Below are 17,023 nucleotides of genomic sequence, written 5' to 3'. Positions count from 1 at the left end.
ATAGGACTTGTTCAAACTGGAATTGTGTCATGATGGATCTTTTTAAATCCCATGAAAATGCACGATATATCCTAAAAATTGCCTTTGAATGAAACATTAAGCTAAATTAATTGTTGAATTTTCATGTACGATGTTAGCCTAACACCGCCGAGCAGACAATGTTGATTCCATGACTTCATTCTTCATTGCTGCCCTCTGATAGCAGCTTTTATTCTATTACCCTCATTGTGTTCACCCCTGTTTTGTTCAAGGGTCTACATTATTATTCCTTTGCCTAGCCATGTGGTGCAGGCAGGCTAGCCCCAGCCCCATAGGGGGGCTTTTTGAATGGTCCAAGTCAATCATAGTGAAGGCATGAGAATGTGACACATTTCTGACCAATGTGACATGAGGGAAAGTAGCATAGGGAGTGCTTCCTTACTTTTAACAGACACGATAAAGAAAGGCACTTCTTAGCTCCTTGTCACATTTAGAGCTAAGTGGCCTTCTTGTCACTCTGAAGAGAGCCAACTAGAGGTCTGATCCAACACATACAGGAGGAGGACTGATCCAGTGGAATCTCAGACAAGCAGAGCTGAAACCCTGACATACCACTCAGGGATATTGCCCTAACTATGGATTTCTTGTCCTAGGGTAATAAGTCCTTTATTGTTGAAGCTAATTAGAGCCATCGTTTTCTGGTACTTGCATCTGAAGTCATCTTTCTTTACCTCAAGATATATGGTATTGCCTAGGACACTAGGCCCTCAGAAGAAGTTCAGCATTTATAAAAACAGAGCATTAAAATAAGATAAGCATCTATATATTCAGTTCTCTGTGAGTCCTTACTTCTTCCTCCCTAAAATAAATATATCCTTCTATGTGTTGCATTTCTCTGGGAAGGTTTGTATCTTAGGATTCTTCTTTTCCTCTGTAATCCCTTCCGCAGGATCACATCTGTTCTTGAATGTTGTCACATATGAGATTGCTTCCAAGTGTACCTGTTCAACTCTGAATCTTGCTACTGCAGTCCTCCTTCCCCAGCTGCTTGAAGGGTGTTTAATTTAGGCCTGAAAGATACCAAAGTATTATCTTTCTCCAAACAAATTCTACTTCTTTATTTTTTCCATCTCTGCTGAGGATAATGCTCATCCATTTCATATTCCCCCTGCAAGTTGTCCTTACTCTCTCCCATCCAGTTAGTGAATCTGACCAATTTTTCCTTCACGGTCCCTCCTCATATGTGTCACCATAAAAGGAATCTGGCAATATCTTTCAATGTAGGAATCAAGAACAGATGGATGCCTTACAGAGCAAGCAAGAGGCAAGGGGGCTGGGACCTAAGCCACGGAAGAGTTAGGTCTGTTCACCTTCACTCCATGGCCACCTTCAACTCATTGTACATTTTTTTTTTACTACCTATTCAAAGTTCAATGTCCCATTTGTCAGTCTGAAGTTGCATGCCATACCCTCTCCTCCCACTCCTACTATCCAGTGGGATCCAGAAAGAGAACCTGGCCCCTTTAGAGCTCATTGTGGGAGATAAAGTGATGGACACTCATCCAACAAAACCATATACGATAGAAGATTCCCTCAAAGGGGAGATCAAAATACTCATAGAAAGGAGTGAACTTATAAGGTTGGTTGCTCAATAGACAATAACCTAATGTCCACTAACATAAAATTTAACTTTCCCCCAATTTACCCAACACAGCTTTAATCCAGATCCCTGCCACATATGCAGTCCTTATTGTGGAGTCAGCCATATATTTGGTCTTTCTGCCTAATAGAACTGTCCACTCTCCACACCCATGTTAACCAACTTCAGCTCCTCTAGACTTAGTGGCCTCAAATATGGCCTCAGTTTGGAGATTTTCCTGCTCAAGGACCTCTCTTTCTAAACACAAACAGCTCATCACCACTTCTCAAGTCCCCTTTCTTATTTTATCTGCAACATGACCCTACAGCATTTCCCCACATTTCTTTATTGCTTCCATGTCTGTATTATTTAATCTCAGCTTATTTTGCTTATGTCTTCTCCTGCTCTTGTACTTCCTTTTTCTCTTAAGCCCATGCAAAAGTATTCCTTAATTAACCAACCATCCAACCAACCAACCAACCAACCAACCAATCCATCCACCCATAACTGCTTCCAAGATTGTGTCCTACCAAATTCCACCATCTTTGTGTCCTCCTCATATCCAATATCCCTTATATTTATATATGAAGTAGATTAGTGGGCAAAGCAACATTAATTAGACAGGAAACTGAGGGGGCAGGAATTATGTCCTGCTTCCTGTTGGAGGTTAAGTAAACGACAGGATCTGGCAGACAGAAAACATTCAGTAAGTGTTTGCTATCACATTTATCTCCACTTCCCATGCCTGCCTCTCTGAGGCAACCATTTTCAATTCTCCTAAGTGTTTCTTCTCCCCCCACCTCTTCTTTTTCAATATTTCTAAATAATATGGTTTTCTTGGTTTTTCAGTTTTATGTATTTATGTCCTGCCATGGAAAGAATAAACTGACTTCTCTTAAACCTCATTTGCCCCTTAACTCTACGTCTCTGCCAGGACTCCTGGGTAGTTCAGGGATTGAGCATCTGCCTTTGGCTCAGGACATGATCCCAGAGTTCCAGGATCAAGTCCCACACTGGGTTCCCCACAGGGAGCCTGCTTCTCCCTCTGCCTATGTCTCTGCCTCTCTCTGTGTGTCTCTCATGAATAAATAAATAAAATATTAAAAAAAAACTCTACCTCTTTGCCAACCTAACACATCAACATACTAGCTCTCTTTGTATCTTACCAAAATAATTATACTATTGTTTTTGGCTGAGGCATTTTATAGCATTTACATTATTGGGTCTATGTTATATATATATTTTCCCTCACAATCTCTGTGCTATTAGCTCTCCAGGCTACTGCTCAGATGGTACTGACTGCAAACGGTCCTTTACCATCATCCTAAAAGTCTCTCTTGTTTTTCTGTTGGCTTGGATCCCTTGCCTTCTGGATTCCATGCCTTCCTTTTCCTTGGTTTAGTTTTTACAGAGCACATATTTTAATAGTTTCTTGAGAAAATGGTACATGGGAGGTAAACATTTTTTTCAGGCCCTGCATGTTTAATATATCTTTATTTGCCCTCACACTTGGTTGATAGTTTAGCTAGGAACAAAATTCCAGTCTGGAAATCATTACCTCTTAGAATTTTGAAGACATTCCTTCTCTGTTTTCTAGTTTCCAATTTGCTACTGAGAAGACTTGTGACATCCTGAATCTCAATCCTCTGTACTTCATCTGTATTATGCTTTAGCTTGTTTGTTTTTCTGGAAGATTTTAAGATCTCTTTACCCAAGAGTACTGAAATATATGACGGCATGCCTTGGTGTGGATCATTTAAAAAACTAATTGTACTATGAATCAGCAGGACCATCAGAGCTCAAATTAAGTTCAATACTCAGATCCTAAATGCGGCTGACTTGACCTATTAGCCGCATGTGATATAGTTGGTTACTATCCTTTCTTTACTTTGCTTCCAGGTTTCTTCCTCTGACCTCATTGGTTACTTCTTGAAAACTCATTTACTTGTTCTCCATTTCCTAGACCTGCTAAAATTGGTATATTCCAGAACTCAGTCTTTAGAGCTCTTTTCTGTCTTCACTAGCTCTGTTGGTGACTATCTACATGCCACCTATGTTTGTGTGCCACCTATAATCTTCAGATCAACACTTTGAACAGCTTCCTTGATATCTCTGCTTGCTTGGCTCAGAAAGACCTTAAGTAACAAGTATGCTCCTGTCTTAGGACATACTACCAACATAAGCTATCTGAAGGATCTGCTTTACTTTGTCTTATATCTATTCTATCAAATTTTTAAATTTCTCTGATATTTACAGGAGTTGTTTTTCTTTTCTTTTGATAACATCCTACTCGTGTGTGTGTGTGTGTGTGTGTGTGTGTGTGTGGTTTCAATATCTTCTCTTTCTGAGGGTATGAACTACAGAATTTAAAGTGTTTTCATCTGTTTTATAGTTTCTATTCCTTGCATTACCTCTTTTCTCTCCACTTTCCTTGTTATTAGTCTCTGCCTCTCCCAGTAGAGACTTTCCCCATATGTCTGGTGATCCCTTAGCTGTCTGTTTATATTTCTGAATAAATCATTAGGAAGTTCACTGCAAGCCTCATGGGGCTTGTTGACTGGTAGGTCTTACAATACAGTGACCGAGTGGAGACTAGGCCATTTCACTGGGGGATCCTCAATTACAAAATCATTTTTTCTTTTATTTTTGTCTTTCTCTTGAAATATTTATATTCCTCAGTCTTCCACCTGGTGGGTCTAAGTCTGCATTTTGGTTATTAAGAAGGGAGCTGGGGCCTATGTGTTTAGCACATTTTAATTTAATGGTATAATTTTATTTTATTTATTTTTTAAAATATTTTATTTATTTATTCATGAGAGACACAGAGAGAGAGGCAAATACATAGGCAGAGGGAGAAGCAGGCTCCATGCAAGGAGTCTAGAGTGGGACTCAATCCCAGAACTCTGGAATCCCACCCTGAGCCAGAGGCCAACGCTCAATTGCTGAGTCACCCAGGGGTCCCTAATGGTCTAATTTTAGTAAGGACTCCCATCCTTGCCTTGCAGACTGATGTTCCACAGAATGCAGTCTCTTGGGTAGGTATTCCAGAGAATGGCCCTTATGTCCTTTTCTGGAGTTAAGGAAGAGTTGCTGCCTGGATGGGGAAAGAGATCGGGGGTTCTAATTGTTCCTTAAGGAAATTTTTGACAAATCCTTTTCATCACACCCACCTGGCCTTCCTGACCGTGAGATACTTTTTGCCTCTAATTCCTGAGACAAGATTCTCAGGTAAAATCAGCCTGTCTCTTAGCCACCATCATAGGGATGGACTCAAGTTTCAGCTTCCTGGGTCTGCTAAGTAAATGGCCACTTCTCTATCCATTAGCTCTATCCAAATAGTATCAACTCCTGTTTCCTCCTGAAACTTCTCTCTTGCTTTCTTTGTCTTTGGAGATTTATGCCCTTTTTCTTTCTTCATTGTCACTTTAGCATAGTTTTAGAAGGAGGCTGAAATAAACAGGTGTGCTTATATAATAGATCTTCTTTTATTACATATTTGACTTGGAAAACATAGGAACTAAATCTGCTAAGTAATATGCATCATCCTTCTGGGTAATGCTGTTTTTTGTCAAATGCAAACTGTGATGTGAAATAATGAGATTGGCTTTCTGATGTGGCTCATAATCCACCTCCAAAGGCAATTTTAAAAAGTCAGTGTCAAAATGTTTTGAGCAATAGCTGTCTGCTTAGGATAAGTGACTAACTTCCAAGGGGACTACTTTGTAGGGGACAACAGTACTTTAGATATTTTAATTCTGGTTTTGTATAAAAGTTGATTTTTTACTTTTCTAAGATAATGTTTCAAAATTGCTTTTTGGCAGTTTCTCTTGGGAGGGTTTTGTCAGTGAAATAATTAACTCCCTCAGGGAGCTCTGACTCTCTGCAGTGGTCATTGGACCATCTCAACAAAAAAAAAAAACATTTGGGAAATTCATAAAAATGCATGTTCCTGAGTCTCAACTCAGGCCAGTTGAACCTGAATGTCTGGGGGCTTGGGGTCTAGAATTAGATTTTTAGCAGGTATCTCAGGTGACCTTAAAGCACAGTAAATTCTGAGAACCACTGCTTTGACTTGTTGATTTGTAGTAACCCTCTCTTACATTTGTTGGGCCAGAAGCAAGAATATAGAAGCTCACATAGCATGCCTAAAAATTTGAAAATCAAGTAGTAAAAAAGATATAAATCAGCCTAAAATTATTAAAAATAATACCTTCTATTCTCTTTCACAAGTATCTCTTCATAACAACATGGAAGGAAAATTTTAAATGTAGCGTTCTCAGGTTTCTTAAAATTCGAGCCAAATCTTGGAAATATGGAAAAAGCTGGCCCTAGCCCTTGACCCCAGCCTGTGGGCTACCCACCTTCTCTCCCATATGGCTCAGAATTTTACAGTGAATGACCTCAGGAGAAAATGAAAGCACACCCCTATACCCGAGCTCCATGCACAACTCCTCCACAAACAGTATCTCTTAGGGGTAGAGGTGAATACATCAGTGGTACAATTTACACTCAGGAGATTGGACTCTGGGAAGAAGCCTGTGCAGGTTGATTCCATACGATTTGGGTGGCCAATTCTAGGGTCCTCAAAACCTGGAGCATGGTCTAGAGAGAAGAGCATGAACTCATGGTTGTCCCACAGACTCCTCATCTAGTGTGGGGTGTGGACAGAGCAGGAGCCTTTTAACTAAATCTAAGAGTGGTACTGTCCCTTCATGCCTCATGCAATGTATGATAGGACCAAGCATTTATCTGGATGCAATAAAAATGTGATACAATCTTTGGATACTCTGTCATAACCTCCTCTCTAGCCCCCATTCCTTACTCCAAATTTCCCATTATCTTAGCGAAGACAATTTGGAATGTTTTGTATTGTAAGTGGTTTTGAGAAATATATTCCATTTCTCTCTTGTATGAATCTATCTCCATTCCTACTCTTCCCTTCTTTTTTTTTCTTCCCTTATTTTAAGTGACACAGAACTTGTATTGGCTTACAATGTTCTCACTTCTGGTGCAAATCTAGGAATTATATTTTATTATCGTTTATATATTGTACTTAGCACAGCCAGAAATGCATCAAGTCCAAGGCCAGTCTTATAACACCCATTAGCATTAATATTAACATTGGATAAATAAGAGAGTCAGTAAATGAATGTCAGTGAGCTATAAAATACATGATAGTGAAATAGTTCTTTCAGTCACCTTTTATAGACAGAAACTAGCCACCACAAAGATGTATAGGCCTAATAAATCAATGGAAAGGAATTCCAAAATGGATAAATCAATATTGAAGCAGTCAGAGAATCCTACAGGTATATGACAATGACCCACTGGGGTCTTCAAACCTCAGCCAGGAGGTTTCACCAAGATAGTCTGTAATGATAGATTGACTGAAATGATAAATACTTCTGTGGAGGAACCTTGTATTGTTTGCATTATTCTCCACAGCACCCTTTATGCAATGGCAATATAAACTGACTTTTTAAATATTAAAGAACGGTTTCCTAAGAGGCTCCAGTTGTAAATCCATACACCTGGGGTGCATTGCCAAGGAATTAGGTCATTTGCATAAGTAGTTTCAGGTGTGACTAGTTTTCTACATAATTCGTCTGGTTACCATTTGCATTTTACAGATGTGCAGTCATGCCCTGGATGTTGGTGGGAGTATATTAATTCTTTCTTTCTGCAATGTAATGTGGCAACATATGTAAAATTACTGATAGTCTTTCACTGGTTAATTTTACCTCTAGGAAGATAAGGCATAAAAGTCATGTGATAATGATAAAGATGTTCGTTTTGTTGTTATTTATGATTTTAAAAATAGAAATACCCTCTTAAATGCCCATTGATAGGAGAGTGCTTAAATTAACAATGATATATTCATAAAAATATTAAAATGCATATACTAAGAAGATACTGTCAAATAAATTTAATAATATGAAAAACTGCTTATGATTTGAAATTGGATTAAAAACAGGCTACAAGATACAATATAATTACAATTTTGTTTTAAAATGATGAAAAATTAGGGTAACTGGGTGATGAGCATTAAAGAGGGCATGTGATATAATGGGCAGTAGGTGTTATATGCAACTAATGCATCACTGAACCCTATCTCTGAAACTAATAATATGCTATATGGTAGTTAATTGAATTTAAATAAAATTAAACTTAAAAAATGATGAAAAATTATTTAAAAATATATCAACTACAGTATTATCCCTGTGTTCTTCATTCATATTTTTCTATATTTTTCCAAGTTTTCTATAAGGATCTGCTTTATTTCTATAATCAGAAAAACTCATTTAAGTTCTTTGCCATTGATCTCTTAATTCCACTTCAGAAAATCTATCTTAAAGATAGACTCCAAAATATTTCTAAAAATCAGTATTTACAATGATTACTAATGCCAAAAAATAGAAATTTCTTGGGTCTGACACTAGGTTAAGTGAGAAAATTACAATAGAGTTAAATCATAAAATATTAGGAAGACATTAAAATTATAATTTTGTGAACTTTTAACATTATGAACAACACATGTTAATGTTAAGTAAACAATTACTGAATAATATTGTATATATGATATAACTATGCATAACTATAATAACAAATGCTAACTCTGGTTTAACATTTGGATGTTTGGGTGATAATGTTTACGGTTTGGATGATAAGACTATTGGTGTACATTTACTCTTATTATTTTATTTTCCAAATACTCTATTGCAAATATATTTAAGATTTATAAGTGGATACTAATAAGTAAACTTTATATTATCATTTTAAGACCTTTCTGGGGCACCTGGGTTAAGCATCTGCCTTTAGCTCAGGTCACGATCCCAGGGTCCTGGGATCGAGTCCTGCATCATACTCCCCGCAGGGAGCCTGCTTCTGCCTCTGCCGATGTCTCTGCCTCTCTCTGCGTCTCTCATGAATAAATAAATAAAATCTTTAAAAAAAAAGACCTTTCTTAGAGTATTAGTTCACTGTTTGGCATTGGCTTTCCTGCATAAATAACTCCCATAATGCACTCCTCAAGACTTGGGTTTCATTAAAATTGCTACAAAAACTAAAAGACACTTGTGATGCAGTCTGAGTGCAGAAAATCCAATGTTCTCTTTCCTCTTTATTCTACCGCATTTTTTAGTGATTTTTCTTTACTGAGCTTTCCAAAGAATTAATTTCTTTTTCTCAGGAAGAACGCTTTTTCTCACTAATACTTAACTTTCATAATATTTAACTAATTTATATATACAATATCAAGTACAACTTGTATAACACAGCTTTAGGAACAGACACAGCTGACTCTATAAACATTCTGCTCAGCTGGGAGGGTCACAGATGCTCAAGCATATCAGAGAGTAGTTCACACCTTCTAGATGACTGTGTATCGCAGGCAACAATCAGCATATTGACAGGGAAATAGGGATCACAAATTAATTTGGTCACTGAAGCGGTGGGCTTGTCAAATGGTTAGCCCCAGTGCTAGATGCTAGGGGTAGAAGGATGGATAAGACTTATATTATTTAGTTAGCATTATGGGTTGACATCTGGGACCACACTGAAGCAGCTTAGTTCACTCATTCCTATGATTGGGAAACATAGACTCGAGACTCCTATGAGAATATTTTTAAATTTAAGAATAAAATTGGAAACACATGAAAAGAAATTCATTTGAAATTCTTGTAAAGCAATTCTTTCCTTTTTATAACAGGGTAGTATTCTATTGTATAGATATACCACAGTTTGTTCATCCACTTACCAGAAGATGAACAGCTGTGTTGATTTTTGGCTGCTATATATAGAACTACTACAAACATTCACATACGTGTTTTCATGTAGACTTATGTTTCTATTTCTTTTGATAAAATATCAAGTAGTGAACTTGCTGAATCTTATAACAAGCTTATGTTTAATTTTATATAAAACTGCCAAACTATTTTCTTTCTTTTTTTTTTTTTTTTTTGCCAAACTATTTTCTAATGCAGCCCTACCATTTGCATTTCCATCCACAATGGATGAGAATTCAAGTAGGTATACAGGATCACCAGCACTTGATATTGTCAGGTCTTTTAACAATTGTAATCATCTTAGTAGGCCTTATGGGGTTTTAATCTCCATTTCCCCAGTGACTAATGAGCATCTTTTCATCTAGGAAGCTGCATGATATAGTGTTGGTCTCTTTCTTAAGGAAGAAATTAATAGACTTATCTTTTCAAGGAGTAAATAACTCAGAAGATTTTGAATTTCTGAGCTCTTTGGGAAGTTGGGTATTCAAGCCAGTTAAGTATCGAATGTAAGTTAAATACTTAGTACCTAAAGGCAACAAGTAACAGAGTTGCTAATAGACTGGTTGAGAACTCCATAATTATTAAGAAATCTAGTTTTGCCCAGAGGAGCTTTAGGTATACATCTGAATACTAGACAAATAAATAATACTAGTATTTTAACTGTTTTTTGATTTGAAAATGTAAATACTGGACATATTGAACATATTCTCTCTGTGAAAAAATCTAGAGATAGAGTTTATTTCTCTTGCATTCACCCTAGCAACACAAACCCTTCTGCAAGCTGTATCATTCTAGATTATCCAATGCATTTTTGAATGTTTGTATGTGTGCTTTATTATTTAGAATACACGCACTTTGAAACTTTGTTACAGGACACCTGAGTGGCTCTGTCAGTCAAGCTCCAACTCTTGGTTTCAGCTTGGGTCACGATCTCAGGGTTGTAAGATTGGGCCCCACTTTGGGCTCCATGCTGGAGATGGAGCCAGCTTGAGATTCTCTCTCCCTCCCACTGTTTGCGTGCTCCCTCTCTCTCGAATAAGTAAATAAAATCTTTAAAAAATAAACTTCTTTTTACATAAATATATACATTTGTACAAACACACACATTAGCCTGTTTATTTCTTTTAACATCAATAGTATTGAACTGGTGCATTGTTACTCAACACGCTTTTACTGTTAACAATGTACTGTGTACACATTTCTGTCACTACACAGATTTCTCTCATTCTTTTTAACTGTATATAGTTTATTATAGTGCAGAAAGTATTCTAGTTTTTGTGGCTAGTTTTATTTGAAACACTAGTATATGAATATGATACAAGATATGATATGAAAATTCAGATAGAACTAAAATGTCTGATGGAAATGAAGTCTTCCTCTAGCTGCAAACTCCTGATTGCTTTATAGACTTTCATATCAGTTCTCTGTGTAGACTTTCAAAGGCATTCTATGAATATATAATAAAAAATGTATATGCATACACATAAACACCTATTTACACATAAGTGGATGTGATATGCTTTTTATATAGTTTTATATTTGTGGTATACTTCCTTTTGTGTTAAAGATATGTGTATATGGGTGTGTAGTATGTAGGTATATAAAATATAACATACAATATAGATTATTGTATAAAAATTATATATATTTTTGAAAACTGAAAGTGAACACTACACCCCCTGAATTTTGTTTCTTTCATTAATGAAAAATGCTTCCTTGTTAGCACACAGGGATACAGCTCATTCTTTTATATAACTACATTATATTTTCATATGGATATACAAATTTATTCTACTCTGGGAAGTGAATGGACATACATGGTGTTTCTGGTCTCCTATAATAAGTAACATTTCAATGGATCTTCTTGAAATTACAATGTTGCATATATAAATAAAAACCCCTAGAGGGGCCACAATTTATGCATCCATTCTTTTACTGACATTTAGTAAATTCTAGAAAAAAATAGAGTTGGAATTGTGGAAAGTGTATTAAAACTTAATTTTAAAATATATTTTTAATTTGTCCTCCAAAAAAGCTCTATTGCTCCCACCAAATGAAAGTGAAAAGATGTACCCATACATTTACCACTGTGTAAACTTTTAGACAATTTGATGAGTGGACAAAATGGTATTTAATGATTACTTTCATTTTAATTTCCCTGCCTCCTGGTGAGGTTGAACATATATGTTCCTGTGGTTGTGTTGTTTGGAATTTCCTTTTCTGTATGTTATCTGTTAGGGTTAGCGTTGGACTCAGTTTTATTGAGTTATTTGTTTTTTATTGCTTCATAAAAATTATTTACATATCTTGGATATTATTACTCTTTATTCTATATACATTATAAATATGCTTGTCCAGCTTCAGGCTTTTTGTGACGCAGAAGTCTTAAATCTTGATTTAGTCAAGTTTACCCCTTTTTTCCTCCTTTAATGCTCCTATTTTTTGTTTTGTTTAAGAATATCTTCTGTAAAAAAAAAAAAAATCTCCTGTAGATTCCCCTCCTATAGTTACTTCTTACTTCTAATTTTTATTTTTAACCTTTAGCTCCTTAATCCATATGTAATTTATTTTTGTGAATCGCGTGAGATAGTGATCTCTTTATTTTTAAAATAGGCAATCTTCCAACACAATTTGCTGAGACATTCTTGCAACATTGACCCAAAAAGCTACCATAATCATGTAAGAAATTCCCATGCATACATGAGTCTGCTTCTAAGTTTGCTCTGCTATTTGATTGATCTGTTTTTTACTCTACCAATACCATGGTGTTTTCATTACTAAGTTTTAAAAATATATTCTGATGGGTGTGACTGGGTGGCGGGCACTGAGGTGGGCACTTGACAGGATGAGCACTGGGTGTTATTCTGTATGTTGGTAAATTGAACACCAATAAAAAATAAATTTATAAAAAAAATATTCTGAGATCCAGTAGAAGAGGCTCCTACCCTTACTTCTGAAGTATTTTGCTTCAAAAAACTATTCTTTGTTTTCCTTTTGCATTTTCATTTTTTCATATGGGTTATAGATTTGACTTACCAAATATTTTACAAACTATTGATATATTAATTGAAATAGCCTTAAACTTAAGGAATCATTTGGAGAGTACTATCAGGATATAACGAATAAATTATTCCATATAATCATAATTTTTAAGAGTATGGGTGAAGAACTTCCATACTAGTTAAAGAAAATGTGTCAGTAGGTTTATATTTGTATTCTTTCATTTTGTGCTCCACCTTTCAATAAACTTTCCAACTCAGTTACACAGCTTCTTACCCATAATATCCACTATGTAGGATTCAATCATAATGAAACTTTGTTTTCAATTAGAAATCAGTCTAGGAAAATAGGCATTTTTAGCTAAGGGAAGGCCAAATCCGCTTCAAAACTATCTACTTTTTCTTGTCCCCATGCTTAATGAAATACTTGCAATATCAGTTCACTGAATGTTAACCTCATAAACATATTTTTTTACCACCTTTGTGTGAGAAAAATATATTAATCTAGACTTCACTTACTTTAGGATTTTGTGGCAATTCAACTTTAGCTGGACTGATGATTCACTTCTGCCTTACTTAAAAAAGAAAGGTTTACTTAGGAAATTAATAGTGTAAATAGGCAATGAGCATGTTTAAGCCACTTTGAACACTGTTTTTAAGGGCTTTAGCAAATTAATTTTATGCAAATGGTGTTGCTAATGCTAGTCCTGCTAATCTGTTCATTAAAGCCAGAGGGAGCAAACTTTATTTTGGCAATTAGTTGAAGTTACTATATGTATTAAAAAGCACTAAACTGCATTTCATTTAAAGCGTACTATAAATTTAGACTTTTCACTAATCCACACTTTTCCCCATCACAATCTAGTGTGAAATAATGAGCTTAGACTTTTGTCTTTGGTAGCTGGGAGTAGGGAGGAGTGCATTACTCAGAACTACTAATACCAAGTATCACAAGTTCTTTGACTTCAGGGCAGTGGAGGGGCGGGGGTGGAGGGAATGTACTTGGTCAGCTCATACCTGTAATTGAGAGACTCACCTGACTGGGAGGAGCACGACTGTCCCTCCGAGTTGAGAGAAGCTGGAAGACCGCCCTCGTCTGTCTTTCAAAGACAGAGAAGAAATGCCATTGCTTAACAGGACAATGATGTGCCCTGATCCATTATCAAATGTCAGGCTGCTGTTGCGTTCAACGGCTTTCCCTGCTCCAGAAACGCCATGTCGTCTGATAGTGTTTGCAACGAGAGACATAGCAGGTGGCAACTATCGATGTGACCTTTCAGGTTATCTACAGGACACTGAGTGCATTTAAAGGGATAAAGTTGACATTTGTGGTTATGATCATTCATATTCTCGTCATCTGTCCATTGATCTAAGACACTGGTCACATCAATGTCTAGAAGCCCAGTGACAAATGTGACATATGACTGATAGGCAAAAGCTCAAGTGAATTTTGCCATTTATTATTATAATTATTGTTGAGTCAATTTTCTCTCCCCAATTATGGGGGCGTAGGGTAGTGAGCTGTCAAAAGTAAAGATATGGCTTCCTAATGTCATAGCAAGCTGTAGGAAATACTTTGGTGAATAAAAAGGTTGTCTTTCAGCACCCATATCTGCTGCTTTCTCTACTATTTCCTCCATGAATAACTTTTTTAAATGATTAAAACTATGATCTTTTTCCTAGGGGAGTCACATTGTACCAGATGCTTTATACGGTTCATTTCTTTTTTCCTCGAGTGTATTCATTACCTATTTTTTATTGAGGTATAATTGACATGTAACATTATATTAGTTTCAGGTGTACAACATAATGATTCAATATTTGTATATATTGCAAAATCATCTTCACACTAGTCCAGTTAACATCCATCACTATATATAGTTACACATTTTTTCTTTTAATGAGAAACTTCAAGATTCCCTCTCTTAGCCACTTTCAAATATGCAATGTAGTATAATTAACTATAGTCACAATGCTATGGATTATAGCCTCAGGATTTATTCATTTTACAGCTGGAAATTTGTACCTTTTATTTCCCTTTACCCATTTTTCCCACCTCCACTCCCTGAATAAACATTTTTCAAAGAAGACATACAGATGGGTAATAGGGAAAGAGAGAGAATTTTAAGCAGGTTCCATGCACAGTGTGGAGCCCAAGGTGTGGCTCGATTCCAGGATCCTGAGATCATGACCTGAGCTGAAATGAAGAGTAGGACACTTAACTAACTGATCCACCCAGGCTACCCTCTTTTTTGTTGTTGTTGTTACTTTCCACATGTAAGTGAAAAATCAGAATATTTATCTTTTTCTGTCTGACATTTCACCTAGCATAACATCTGTAGGTCTGTCTATGTTGCTGCAAATGGCAAGATTTCATTCTTTTTTATGGCTGAATAATATTCATCTCTCTGTGTGTGTGTGTGTGTGTGTGTGTGTGTGTGTGTTACATTTTATTTTCCATTCATTGATCAATGGACATTTTAGTTGTTTCCATGTCTTGGCTATTGTAAATACTGGTGCAATGAACATGGATGGGGGTGAATATATTTTTTTCAAATTAGTGTTTTCATTTTCTTTGGATAAATTCCCAGATGTGGAATTGCTAGATTATATGGAAGTTCTATTTATAACTTTTCGAGGAAGCTCTATACTGCTTTCCAGAGTGGCTGCACCAACTCACATTCACACCAACAATGCACAAGCGCTCCCTTTCTCCACATCTTGGCCAACACTTGTTACCTCTTGTCTTTTTGATGATAGGTATTCTGGGTATGAAGTACTACCTCGTTGTGGTTTTGACTTGCATTTCCTTGATCATTAGTGATGTTGAGCATCTTTTTATGTACCTATTGTCCATCTGCATGTCTTCTTCGAAAACATGTTTATTCAGATCCTCTGCTCAATTGTTTTTTATCCAGTTGGCTTTATGCTGCCGAGTTTTGTGAATTCTTACATACTTTGGTTATGAACCCCTTATCAGATATATGATTCACAGATATTTTCTCCCATTTGATAGGTTTGCCTTTTTATTTTGTTGATGATTTTCTTTTCTGTGCAGAGGTTTTTAGTTTGGTGTAGTCCCATTTGTTTATTTCTGCTTTTGTTGCCTTTGCTTTTGGTGTCAGAGCCAAAAAAAACCCACTTCGTTATCTATTGCTGTGTAACAAATCATCCCCCGTTTACCAGATTTAAGCAAACATGTATTCTTAACCACTTTCTGTGGTCAGTAATCCTGATGAAGTTTACTCCATACCTTAGCTCAGGATTTCTTAAAAGTTTGCAATCAAGATGTTGGCAAAGCGTCTCTCACATGGCTGTACTCAAGGTGACAACTGGGGGCAGCTCGGCTTCCAAGTCCACTCACATGGCTGTTGGCAGACCTCAGATCCTTCCTGGCTTTGGTAGAGACGTCAGTTCTCCACATGGGCCTCTCCATAGGGCAGCTCACAACACGACACCTGGCTTCTCTGAGAATGAGTGAGTTAGCAAAAGGATGAGTCAGTGCTTGAGATGGATGTCATAGTCTTTGTAACTTAGTCTCAGAAGTGGCATCCAATAACTTTTATTAAAAGTGAGTCACTAGATCCAGCCCACACTCAAGGGGTATTCAACTTTTGTTGAGGTAAAGATCAGGACCATCTTGAAGGATGGTGTCTACTACATTAGGGTAAATGAATGAAATAGGTATCACATGCCTTATGTGTTTCAGAGACAAGGCAAGGAAGATTTACAGAGTTACACATAGTAACTATTAACATAAAATATTAACTATGTTAATATTTTAGAACAGATTTGATTCAGATCATTCTACTGTTTTCCACACTTTAATCACTACATAGTACTGCCTCTCCAGATTAGGGGCACATTATTCACCCTCAGGTGTGCCAGAAAATAAGTTCTACTGTCTCAGGAAAAGGTAAAATAAACACATTCAGGCAATTAAGGCTTACTCCCAAAAGCAAAGCACCAAAGTTGATTTTGTTTTGTTCTGTTTTGAAAAAACCTTCAGGGTCTGACATAACTGGCTTTGTTCAACTAGTGGCATCATTACTAATTAGCTTTGTATTAGCTTAATATTTGTGATCTTCATTTTATTTTCTTACTTTCAAACTGGAATAAAATCACTTATTTCATAGAATTCATTTAGGATCAAAAAAGATATGTGTAAAGATTCTGAACCTATTCTCTCTCTCTCTCTCTCTCCACACACACACACACACACACACACACACACACACTCACAAATTTATAATTCATGCTCAATTAGTTTCTTTTCTCCTCATATCCCACCCAATTGTGGAAATTCAGCAGAAACATGAGTATTTTCTTTAAGCAAAGGAGCTTTTCTTAAGCTCTCAAAATCACTGAGATAGCTTGCCTATGCTTATGATTGAATATTTAAATATATTACATTCTTCATTGGTGAGAACTATAAACTTTCTTTAGCCAAAGCCTATAATCACAGTGAGAGACATATGCTCTGATGCCAGGCCAGGAGAGAGTTGGAGACTGCTCAGATCAGCTGGGTCATATAAAAAGTTGGTGCCTATAAGAGGAGAAAGGTGCTTTAGATGGGAAAGTAATCTTAATTTTAGTTTTGTTTTTGTCTCCCTCTCTCCCAT

The sequence above is a fragment of the Vulpes vulpes genome, chromosome 5 (assembly GCF_048418805.1).
Source record: "Vulpes vulpes isolate BD-2025 chromosome 5, VulVul3, whole genome shotgun sequence".
Classification (NCBI taxonomy): domain Eukaryota; kingdom Metazoa; phylum Chordata; class Mammalia; order Carnivora; family Canidae; genus Vulpes; species Vulpes vulpes.
Note: the sequence above shows the minus strand (reverse complement) of the source record.